Source organism: Marmota monax, unplaced genomic scaffold (assembly GCF_021218885.2).
Source record: "Marmota monax isolate L192 unplaced genomic scaffold, Marmota_monax_Labrador192_F-V1.1 WCK01_AAM20220418_F8-fsc01776, whole genome shotgun sequence".
NCBI lineage: Eukaryota > Metazoa > Chordata > Mammalia > Rodentia > Sciuridae > Marmota > Marmota monax.
In genome coordinates, this window is record NW_026692960.1 from 11,983 (window position 1) to 23,118 (window position 11,136).

An 11,136-nucleotide genomic window follows, 5' to 3' on the forward strand; every position below is an offset into this window, starting at 1 on the left:
AAATGTTACTTAAAATAGCAACAATTCTCTCAGTAATTAACACAACAAATAGCTCCAAAGGTTATTAGGAATATAGAGGATTTTAACAATATTACCTACCTATTTGACCTGCAGACATTTACAGAAAACACCACCAAACAATGGCATTCTTTTCAAATGCATATGGAATATTTACTAAAAGATATCCTATGGAAGACCATAAAAATTTCATAAATTTAAGAGGACTGAAATCATACAGTATATGTTCTCTGACGCAAACAAAATTAAATCCAAAATTAATAACAGAAAAATATCTGTGGAATCCACAAATGTTTGGAAATTATAAAACATCCTTAAAATAACCCATGGGTCAAATTTCCACAAGGGAAATTTTAAAGTATTCTGAACTGAACAAAAAAAAAAAACACACATTTCAAAATATGGAGATTTTTTACAGTAAAAACTATGGTTAGAGAAATATACAGCTTTAGATGTTTTATAAAAAAGGAAGGGTCTAGGGGCTGGGATTGTGGCTCAGTACCACATAAAAAATAAAGGCATTGTGTTGTTTCCATCTACACCTAAAAAAATAAATGTTAAAAAAAAAAGGAAAGGTCTGGGGCTGGGGAAGGACTTCAGTGGTAGAGCACTTGCCAGCACACTCATAGACCTGGATTCAATCTCTAATATGGCAAAATAAATAAATAAAATTTAAAAGGAAGAGCCTAAATCAGTAATTCCAAGCTTTCCAAAAAGTCTCTCTGCTCATCCCAGTTGGACAGAAACCTGTATCTTCTTGTCTCATGCAGTGCTATTACATTCCTATGATAAGGTAGTCAAGGTGGATGTGGCCATACTGGGTACCTGTCCACAGGTCTGTTTTTAACTCTGGCAAAGTAAGTGTTGTTGCCATCAGTGACCCCTTCATTGACCTCAACTGCACACCTACCTGTTACACCCATTGGGAATTCAATGACACAGTTAAGGCTGAGAACACAAAGCTTGTCATCAATGGAAAGTCCACGTCCATTTTCAAGACCAAGAACCCACCAACATCAAATGGATGATGGTGCTAAATATGTTGTAATGTCTACTGGTATCCTCTCTACCATGGAGAACCTAGAAAACAGAGAGAATTACATCCAAAGTAAAAAGAAATAATGATAAAAACATAAATCAATGTAACCAAAAAGCTAGTTGTTTGAAAAGATCAATTCAATTGATAAATATCTAGCTAGACTACATGTTTAGTCTTGTAATCACAAACATTTTTAAACGATTTTTTCCCTGAGTGCAATGTTTTAAAAAAGCAAGGGCCATTCTAATGCATTATAATGAATAATTTATAAGGATAGCGATTAAAAATGTTAATACATATCAGTAAGAAACACTAATTTACAGAACAAGATTTAACAAAGAAAACAGTGAGGCCTTTGCCATGATTCACGAGCCCATTACATTACCTCGTACATACCAGGAATCCAGTTACAAGTCAGGCATACATAAGGTAAATGGTCATTTCAGAGAAGCAGAAATCAAAGACATTAATCAATGCCTGCACAGTAGCTACAGAGTTATAAATCTGCAGTATGAACAAGGGAACAAGTGTTTCCAGCACATATCCTCTTTTACTCTTTTAAAGGAATCTGGATTTCAGGGTGGTTATAGACAGGTACTTTTATATTAACATTTACAATAATAATCATATACTGACATTTAATGAAATATTGTTCCTTATTGTTCACTATAGAAATTATTTCTAGGGACTATATTATTGGAGGGGATATTCTATCTAAGTAATCTACCAATCAAAGCTGACTGATAATCATTCTTCTACCAGACCAATATCAATAGAAAGAAGACACTACTGGTGAAGAAACTAGTGGGAATTCAGCATGAGAATCCCATCATCTTGTCTAGGTGAAGAGTTGCCTGCAGAGTCCAGATTTTTTTTTGCTTTATGCTTAATTCAGCTGGATCAGATTGTCATCTCAGCAACTCAGCCACAAGGGGTTTGATGGCTATTTGACTTCCCTCCCAAACTTAGGAAGTTAACTTCCTGCTTACTTCACTTCCCTTTTGACCTGCAGGATTTCTGCAGTCACTTTCCACTTATCCTGACCAAATCCAGGCTGATTTGGGAACTCCACTCATTCAAGGTCTTTTGGATACAATCTTGAAGCTGCAAAAAGAATGCATTTTTAAACTGTTAATCAAACTCTATTCACTCACCCTACATCTACAATAAGAATGCATAGTTTGGTAAATTAAGCAGGGGGAAAAAAACATCAATACAATTTATCACACAAATCTAAAGTTTAATTCTACAAGGTTTTTGTTGCCTTCAACAGATAAATTCAGACCTGTTTTTATTCTACTCATAATTCCCAAACATTCTTGACCCCAAAGCAAGTCTAATTATTTTTACCCTGTTTTTGTATCAAGGAAACTTTAAACTTCTAAAACTTAGAAGCATTCATAAAGAAACAAAAAATGGGGCTGGGGTTATGGCTCAGAGATACAGCACTCGCCTAGCATACATGAGGCACTGGATTCAATCCTCAGTAACACATAAAGTAAAATAAAGACATTGTGTCCACCTATAACTAAAAAATAAATATTAAAAAAGAAACAAAAACTGATTTCAAGAATAAGGTTATATGGCTGGTCGTAGCCATAGTAGTAAAGTGCTTGTGTCAGTTTTTATCATAGGAAATTGTTGTTTAGAAGGAAATTGTTGTTTTAGAAACTAACCTTCTAAACAACAATTTCCTATGATAAAAACTGACACAAGCACTTTACTACTTCTTAATATAGAAATCAAAGGGAAAACTGGTTAATCAATTTAAGGGCACACAGCCACTTATGTTAGGATTTACAATCTACAACAATAATTTATTATCTACCCATAGTAACTTACTTGAATTTAAGTTACAAGGTGTATATTCTTATGCAAAATGTATTTCTAATCAACTTGAAGTCGGTAGATAAAAATTAGTTGATAATCTTACCAGATAAATCAGTAACTGTTGAGGAAGCAAGACTGATTAAGTTAACAATTTTATTAGCACTGCTTTGGCTCAAATTGTGGGAGAATTCAAAGAAATTTTTCTCTGGATGATTCATTTACATAGAAGGCTTTCCTGATGAATTCTTAAATTCAGAACGAAGTATTCACCCCTTTTCTGAAACCATTTCTTTAATTAATATTGGTTTCTGCAAAATTCAGGATAAATTGAAAAGTTTAAAGTTATGATTATAAATAAATTCACTGACTATATTACAAACTGAATGATTTTTAATTTTGTAAGTTACATGTTATCTATATTGACTGAATATTAACCTTACGCCTTTTTGTTTCCTGCTTTCTTCATCATCACATACACAGTATCACGAAAGATAACTATCATCACAGTGTAGTGTATATTAGATCCAGAATGGCTTAAGAATCTTAAAAATACCACAATTCAACTGATCAAATACTCAACAACAGAAAGGGCAAAACAATCTTACAATGACTCATATATAAACAATATTTGACCCTAGTTTCAATCCTCAGCACTGTCATAAATAAGTAAATACAATTTGTAAAATATTTGAGTTCATAAAACTCTAGTGAAACACAAAAATATGGGGAAAAAATCATAGAATCAAAAAAGCATTAGAACTAGAAAACATTTTTTAAGAATTGAACACTATCGAATGTGTAAATTTTTAATAATGAATGATTTTTTTCACTTTCTTTAATCTCTTCAATGAGGTTGAGCTGTTTCAACTGGTACATCCCATTCTGGAGCTCTCTATGAAAACTTATTTACATAGAAATTAAACATGCCTATCCTACTCTAATTAAACTGTTATAGTTTCCCTACAATATGCTGCTATTTCTTCACATTTTCCTCAAATGTCCTAGGGCCTTTAGTTTTGTTCTACTCTGACAAGGCACCCCAAACAAAACACTACAGACCAGAATTAATCCTCTGAACAATGTTTTTCAGAAAACTGTGTGCATCAGCACACACTGTCCCAGTGTAGTTCAGTGGTGGAGCCCTTGGATAGCATGTGTGAGACCCTGAGTTTCATCCCCAGCATCCTGTTAAAAAAAAAAAATTAAAAACAGGATAGAAAAAAAATGAGATGGTTCAGTAAAAAAGAGTTAACATCTTTTTGTGAGATCTCTGTTTCAGACATATTGATACACACATATAAATATATAATTATGAACTGCATGGGTAAAATACATTTCTTACCATTTGGAGTAAAAAAAAATTGAAAGCCACTACTCTACAATGTGTTATAGTGATATAACAGAAAAAAATCTCACCAATATCATCAAAATACCTGCAGAACTTCCAGCTACCTTGGTCATGACTATCACTGCTGAAAGAAATTAAGGCTCTATGTAACAAATATAGAAATACTTATCTTTCAGAGAAAGTCAAAGTGGGTGGTTTAAACAAAGTTGGAACCCAAACATAGAATAGGATAGGGATTCTGGTGCATATTAAAGTGACAACCAAGAGTTCTCACTTCCTGAAGGTTGCTGGTTCCCCACACATACAAACTGCTACTTACTGCAGGTTCTGTGGACAACAGCTCTCTATAAAAATAGCTAAATCTTACTCTGAACAGCTGATAATTTGACAGTTGAGGCAACTGGTTCTTTTAATCAAGGCATTTTTCTGATAGAACCAGGTTATATGGAGATAAACTCTCCTAGGTTGAGTATTTTCATATATAATCTCTTAATTTTCACAACAACCTGATGAGGAAGGTAGCATCCAACTTCAAAGCTTCTTTCCCAAAGTCGCATGGCTCCTGAAGTTTTTGTTCTATTACTTTTACATTTAACCAACACATCATAAACGCACATAGTCACTGGGAATTTTTTTCAAGTACTAAAATTATTCCGTGCCACAAATTACTTGTGCAGTCAATAGATGACTACTCACTGGCTCAGAAAGAGTCAGCAACAAAGGAGTAACAAGTGCATACTTCTAGATTAACATCTGCCACCTCCAACTAACTAGTGATCAGCCTTCGGGAAAATAAAATGAGGCAGATTAACTTCCAGTAAGAAAAAAATTCGTGTCTACGCCCAAACCAAATTTGAGTTGTTTCGTCATTTGCTTCACAGCAATAGATTAATACCAACATTGACACAAAGTTAAGCGTATTGTGAATATTATTTCATTTACCAAAAGTTAATCTTTCGAATATTCCTTTCGAAAGGAAAGGGTGGGGAAGAGAGCAAGAGATTGATAGAGGCACCCAGCCACTTACTGGCGCTCCCCGATTCCCCTGCCAGCGCGTCTCAGAGTTCTGCTATCCACCTCGAACAGTGGCAGAGGCGGCACTGGGTGTGCAGCTGCACCTGCTGAGTTTTTAGGACGCTCGGCCCCAGGCGGCAGGTCCGGACAAGAGGTTGCACTGACCCTGGCCGCAGTCCCCAGCGGCGCCCAGGCGTGCTCTCCCTCACCTGCCCTGGCCGGCCGCCTGCCCCAGAACCTGGATTTGCGCGGACGCTGCTGGCCGGCCCTCACCTCCTCGCTGTGCGTGGAAAGACACTTCCTCTGCAGACGGCCCCAGCTCAGCAGGTTCCCAGCCTGCAGGTGCAGGGTGCGGGCTCGCGCCAGGAGAGCCCTGGCTGCGCGGCGGTAGGTGCCCATGCAGGCGGCCACCAGAGGGGCCAGGCGACGGGGCCAGCGAGAAGACGGCCGCCTCGCAGGGCGTGGTGCCCGAGACCGCAGGGGCTAGCGCGAGGCTTCCGACCCCGCGCGGCGGGAAGCCGAAGTGCGCTCGGGTGGGAGGAGGCCGGACCGCTGCTGAGCGGCAGCCTGAGAGGGAGGTGCTGAGGCTGCGGCTCCGCTGCTGAGTCTCTGGCTTCTGCAGCCGGAGAGCTGACTCCAAACTGAGGAAGCTGTTTCCTGGAAGACAACGACTAAACAGAAATCCCTACCGGGCAAAGTGCTTCCTGACGGTTACTAGTCTCGCGGCGAGTTGGGACAGGGTGAGAACCTGCAGCGGGATTCCAGCCCGCAGGTGATTATCCCTGGCTGGCGGTGGGCGGGCGCAAGGGCCTAGAGCACCGGCAACGCGGCTGCCAGAGCTGCACGCGCCAGGGCTACCCCTGCCGATGTCAGGACTGCGCGCCCGACTTAGCCCGCACCCCTGGCAGGCTACTGGCATTTGAGGCCCTACTCCTCCACCAAGGGCGGCCGCGCTGCTGGGTTCTAAACACACACACACCGCCCCCCCCCCTTTAAAAGGACCGCTAAAAGGTTATTGAGAATTTTAGGTGGAGGAATTTGCAGTCTAGATATGGTACTTGTGGGTGAACAAGTGAGAGTGCAGCCTGTGGATGTTCTGTGCCTGACCTGACAAGGGTGCCTTAAGGGTTCGGCCAGACCTGCAGGTTACTCATTCAGCCAGTGTTTGTTTAGTTTTTGCCCAGAACTAGAGGCAACTGTGGTAAATACTACAGCTCTTGCCAACAAGAAGAGCCAACAGTCTGGTGGGGACACTGACAAACAATCAGGCAACCATTCTATAACGGTGCTTCTTCAGATGGCCTCAGGGTGATCTAGAAGCAGTGCTGATGGTATCTAACCCAGGGGTGCTCAGGAAGAATTCTGCAGGGAATATTTAGGCAGTGGAAACCAAAGAATATGCTGTGAGGCAGGTGTAGGGTGAGAAGCCCCAGATTAGAGAGCTCATCACACCTAGTTTAGTGCCTGGAGCAAGAGCTGGAAGAGGGGCACAGGATGGAGAGGAAAACAGAGCCAGGTCATGTGTGTTTCAGTGAAGACTCTGGACATTTTCATGAGAGCAGCAGGGCCTGAGACCCTAGTCTGATCTCTTGTTTGCAATGTGTGAGAGACAAACTGAATCCAAGGTGAATCCACAAGTCACATAGTTTTTCTAAGAGCTCTGGGAGCAAGACCTCTAGGCCAGAGATTATAGCTAAACTTGGCATTTCACAGTGAACACTGAACCAGCTTTTGACCTTCCGCATGATTCAGTTTCAGAAACTGGAGCAAGGGAAGCTCTCAGGCATCCTTCTGCTCTGTACTTCATTCCCTGCCATAGGTTTGGACAGGAACTAACTAGATGGCTCTGCTCAGGACTAGTGTTGTCACTAGCCATGCTGCAGAGAAGGGTTCAGACCTTGAAAGCTAATGCCATATATTGTATAGCTTTTAGTTTTTCTAAACATGACTATCTTCTTCTAAGTTTTTATTATAAAAGTAATAAAAAATATTTTAAAAGTTAAACGGCCCAGAAGTATATACAATAGAAAGAATTTCCTGCCTCCTCTCATAATCTCACTTTCCCTCCCCAAAAATTATCTTTCCAGATTCTAAAAGAGATATATGTGTATACATTTCCTGTAGTACTGTCCTTCACCCAAGTAAAAACAGGCCCTCAGGACTCTCAAAATGTCCCCCAGTTTTTTCAGGAAGTCCCTAAAATGGTGCTTTATGTGTCCACATGCCTATGTGTTGGGTGTAGCTCTGTGTGGTGACTTCTCTGATTCTCTTCCCCCATCTTGTTCCCACTCCTGTGTGTCTGAGGTTCACAGAGCTTGGAAGAGTTCATGGAAGTCTTCATGCCCCAGGTGCTGTCTCCAGCTATCTTCTCCTCTCCAGGCTTTGGTAGGCAGAGTGAGATGCTGGGTTTCAGGCAGAAGTGGGGAGAGAGCCGTCTCTTCATTGTGTGTCAGTATCCTTTGTCATTTGAGTCTCTCAATCTACTCTACTTAGATCTTGAGTCTCAGGGGGTCTCTACTGAATCTCCTTTCAGCTTCTGATGGATTGTCTCATCTAAAAAGCCCAATAGGATTATTTTGAAAGCTTTCAGATTATAACAGAAACCAGACAAATTGGTGTTCCTCCCATTCCTGTCTTGTGCTTTAAGCCTTCTCTGATTACAGTAGGAGGTTTCAGAGTCACAGCTTTTGAAACATAATTATTAAAGCAAGGGGCAGTCAGAATTTATAAACTGAGATGGCAATTTAAGAAGAGGAAGGACTCAACTTACCCTTCTGCATACAGTCTCTGAGAAGAGCCAGCCAGATGCATCAGGGCTGTACATGTAGCTGTGACGGCAAAGGACAGCCCAGCTGGCTGAGTGTCTCTGTGTATGTGTGAATACATTGATTTTCTGAAACTCACCTCTGCTACTTGCTGTCTGAAAGCTCATTCTGTGTCTCTGATTGGGGTTTCCAAGTGGAGGGCATTTTGGGAAGGGAGAGGGTATGGCAAGGGGCCCCTGACCTTTGTTTTTGGTCTTGATGATAGAAGTATAATTGTGCTAGCAGACATCCTATGCAAGTACTCCACATGAGCAGTAACTAGAGGTTTTTGTTGTAATTTTTGCTTATACTAGGTATAAATTCTTTATCATAAGACTGAAATATAGCCATGTGTTCTGGGTGAAGAAGCAAGCTAAATATCACAGGTATGATGGGCTGGAAAGAAAATGTGTTGGAAAGAATCTGGGAGCTAGGAGAGAGATATGGGTAAGTCTCAATTCTTCTCTTTACCAATTATATGATTTTGAATCTCTCTGAGCCCCAATGTGATCCTTTTAATTAAAATTAGGATACTGATGTCTAGAATAAATTGACATGAAACTCATTTCATCTATGTGAACATGCCTGACATGTCTATCTTTATTATATTATTTATCATATTATTGGTATGTACAACATACCACTTTGGTAACTAATTAAAGACTTATTTTATTTAAAACTAATTTGTAGATCTTAATGTTCTCTGGTAATTTCAGGTTTCTTCATCCTGAATGGTTGGTGACAGCGTTCACCAGTTGGGCCAGGTACAAGCTCCTATCCTTAGGTGTCATAGACAGTAAAAAGACCATCCTCATTGAATGAACCTGACCCATCAGCCCTTGGCCTCTACACCAAGGCATGAAGGTGCTTGGTCAGATAACACTCAGCCAACCACTCAGCTCTTCCTTTCAACCAGTTGTAATTAAGCCATTGCTTTATTTCTTTAGAATGGTACCCTTGGTAGCCATCTCTTCAAGCTTTCATCAGAACAATGAAAGTTTATTCCAGTGGGCATGGTGATTACACACCTCTAATCTCAATTTGGGAGCCTAAGGCAGGATGATCACAAGTTGAAGATTAGACTAAGCAACATAGCAAGACCTTCAGCAACTGAAGGTCAACTTAATGAGATCCTGTCTCAAAATTTAAAAATGAAATAATTTTTTAAAAAAACAGTTGGGGTTAACTGGGATTTTAACTCAGTGGTAAAGTACCCCTAGGTTAAGTCCCCAATACAGAAAGAAAGAGAGAGAGAGAGAGAGAGAGAAAGAAAGAAAGAAAGAAAGAAAGAAAGAAAGAAAAGGTTGATTCTGAGAAACTCGTTGTTAATTATAAATACTTTTTTTTTTGATACTGGGAATTTAACTCAGCGGTGCTTAACCGCTGAGCCACATCCCCACCCCTTTTTTTATATTTTATTTAGAGACAGGGCTCACTGAGTTGCTAGTGCCTCACTAAGTGGCTGAGGCTGGTTTTGAACTCGTGATGCTCCTGTCTCCGCCTCCTCCTGTCTCCGCCTCCCAAGTCGCTGGAATTACAGGCATGTGCCACCATGCCCAGCTAATAACAAACACTTTTAATACCAATGTTGAAGCTTACCTTTCAACTAATAATGTCAGATTGATGTTTCTTAAGTATTTTAGGCATCAACTACATACTCACTGTGACATTAGATATCATAACAAAACTATGTTTAAATGTTTATGGCCTAGAAACTTGTTATGGGCCAGACTATATGAGCAATGACCAAACAGACTTCATTTTGCCCTGAGATTCCACATCATATAAGATATGCTTCTCCCAGGGAAAGCCCCACCTCTGTACCCATTAACAGTTGCTTAGCATAGTATGTTTGGCAACACAAAATGGCAATTCTTATACAATGTCAAAGTATTCTCTCTTTGGTTCCCATTTTTTCTTGGACAATGTACCCTGTCCGAGATTGATTGTCTAGATGTTAGTAAACATTCTTTAACTTGTATACAACTAGGGTCATTTTGGCAAACTCTCTTTCCTGCTTATGATTTTAGATCTCCTGACGTTTGTTTATGGTTTTGAATCGTAACAACAGCCACTTATGCTTTAATATGTTTTTTTACTATAAAAGGTATACTCAAACCCTAGAAGGGAGTTGAAGGGTGTAGACTTGCAGCCTATCCCTTGGCCCAGTAGCTGGTGGATACCGTGGGTTTTCGTCTCCTGTTTTAAGATCCACTTGGTGATTTATTGCAATCTCGCCTTAACAAACTGACAAGCAGTTTAACATAGAAGAGCCAAATGTTGGAATTAAATCATCTCCTTATGGCTATTTATAGCATCTGAATATGAATATTATCCCATTTTCTTATCTAGATCCTTCTGATAACTACCAGATAGTCAACAAGGCATAATCTCAGCAAGTACCAGTCAAGATCCAGCTGGTGAAGGGGCAATTATTTTAAGCATAAGCAAAAAAAAAAAAAATCAGGAAAGTAGTCAGGAAACAAATGGCCCCAGCAGAGCAGCTGGTGCAGAGGTGGCTGTGGATCGGAATTGTTAGCATATTGGTTAGAAGCTGAAAGGGAGTTCTAGCCCATCCATATGGAGGCCTCTTGCTCATTTTAGACCTGCTTATCTGAGTGCAGGGAGCCAGAAATAAACTCAAAACATCCTTTTTGCCCAACTCTGAGATTGTAGAATGTGAAACAAAATGTCACTCTCTAGCATTGCCTGAATCTGGGACAGATGAAACTTTTTCTGTGGAAGAGGCATAGTAAAAGGAGACAGGTGCTGGGTACCCAAAGGGCTGAGACCCTGGAGTGGATTTAGGTGTTAGCAACAGGTAGGATGAGCATCTCCTGCCTTCTGTGCTATCAGCCAGATCCAGTTGGCCTGAGTTTCGGGTTGTAAGAAGGAAATTTCTGCAGAAATCCAGCTCAGTGGATTCAGCAGTTTTAAAAAGTGAGTGTCAAGCTCTTAGTTGGAATGTCATTATTGTAGCCAACATAAAATAATTATCAATGTATTCATCACCATTGGCTGCAGGAAACAGTGCTACACTAATGAGTGGGTTCAGCTCTGTGAGGTGACATAATTGGCATTTC

General features: G+C 40.2%; 1 long non-coding RNA gene across 1 annotated transcript; it reads right to left on the reverse strand.

Moving 5' to 3' along the window:
- Window positions 1-866: 866 nt before the first annotated feature.
- Window positions 867-6,097, reverse strand: LOC131424463 (uncharacterized). The gene is made up of 3 exons (XR_009227498.1): window positions 5,523-6,097; window positions 3,947-4,072; window positions 867-2,161 (listed from the first exon to the last, which is right to left on the reverse strand). It is a non-coding gene; the product is annotated as an uncharacterized LOC131424463 (long non-coding RNA).
- Between the last annotated feature and the right edge of the window lie 5,039 nt (window positions 6,098-11,136).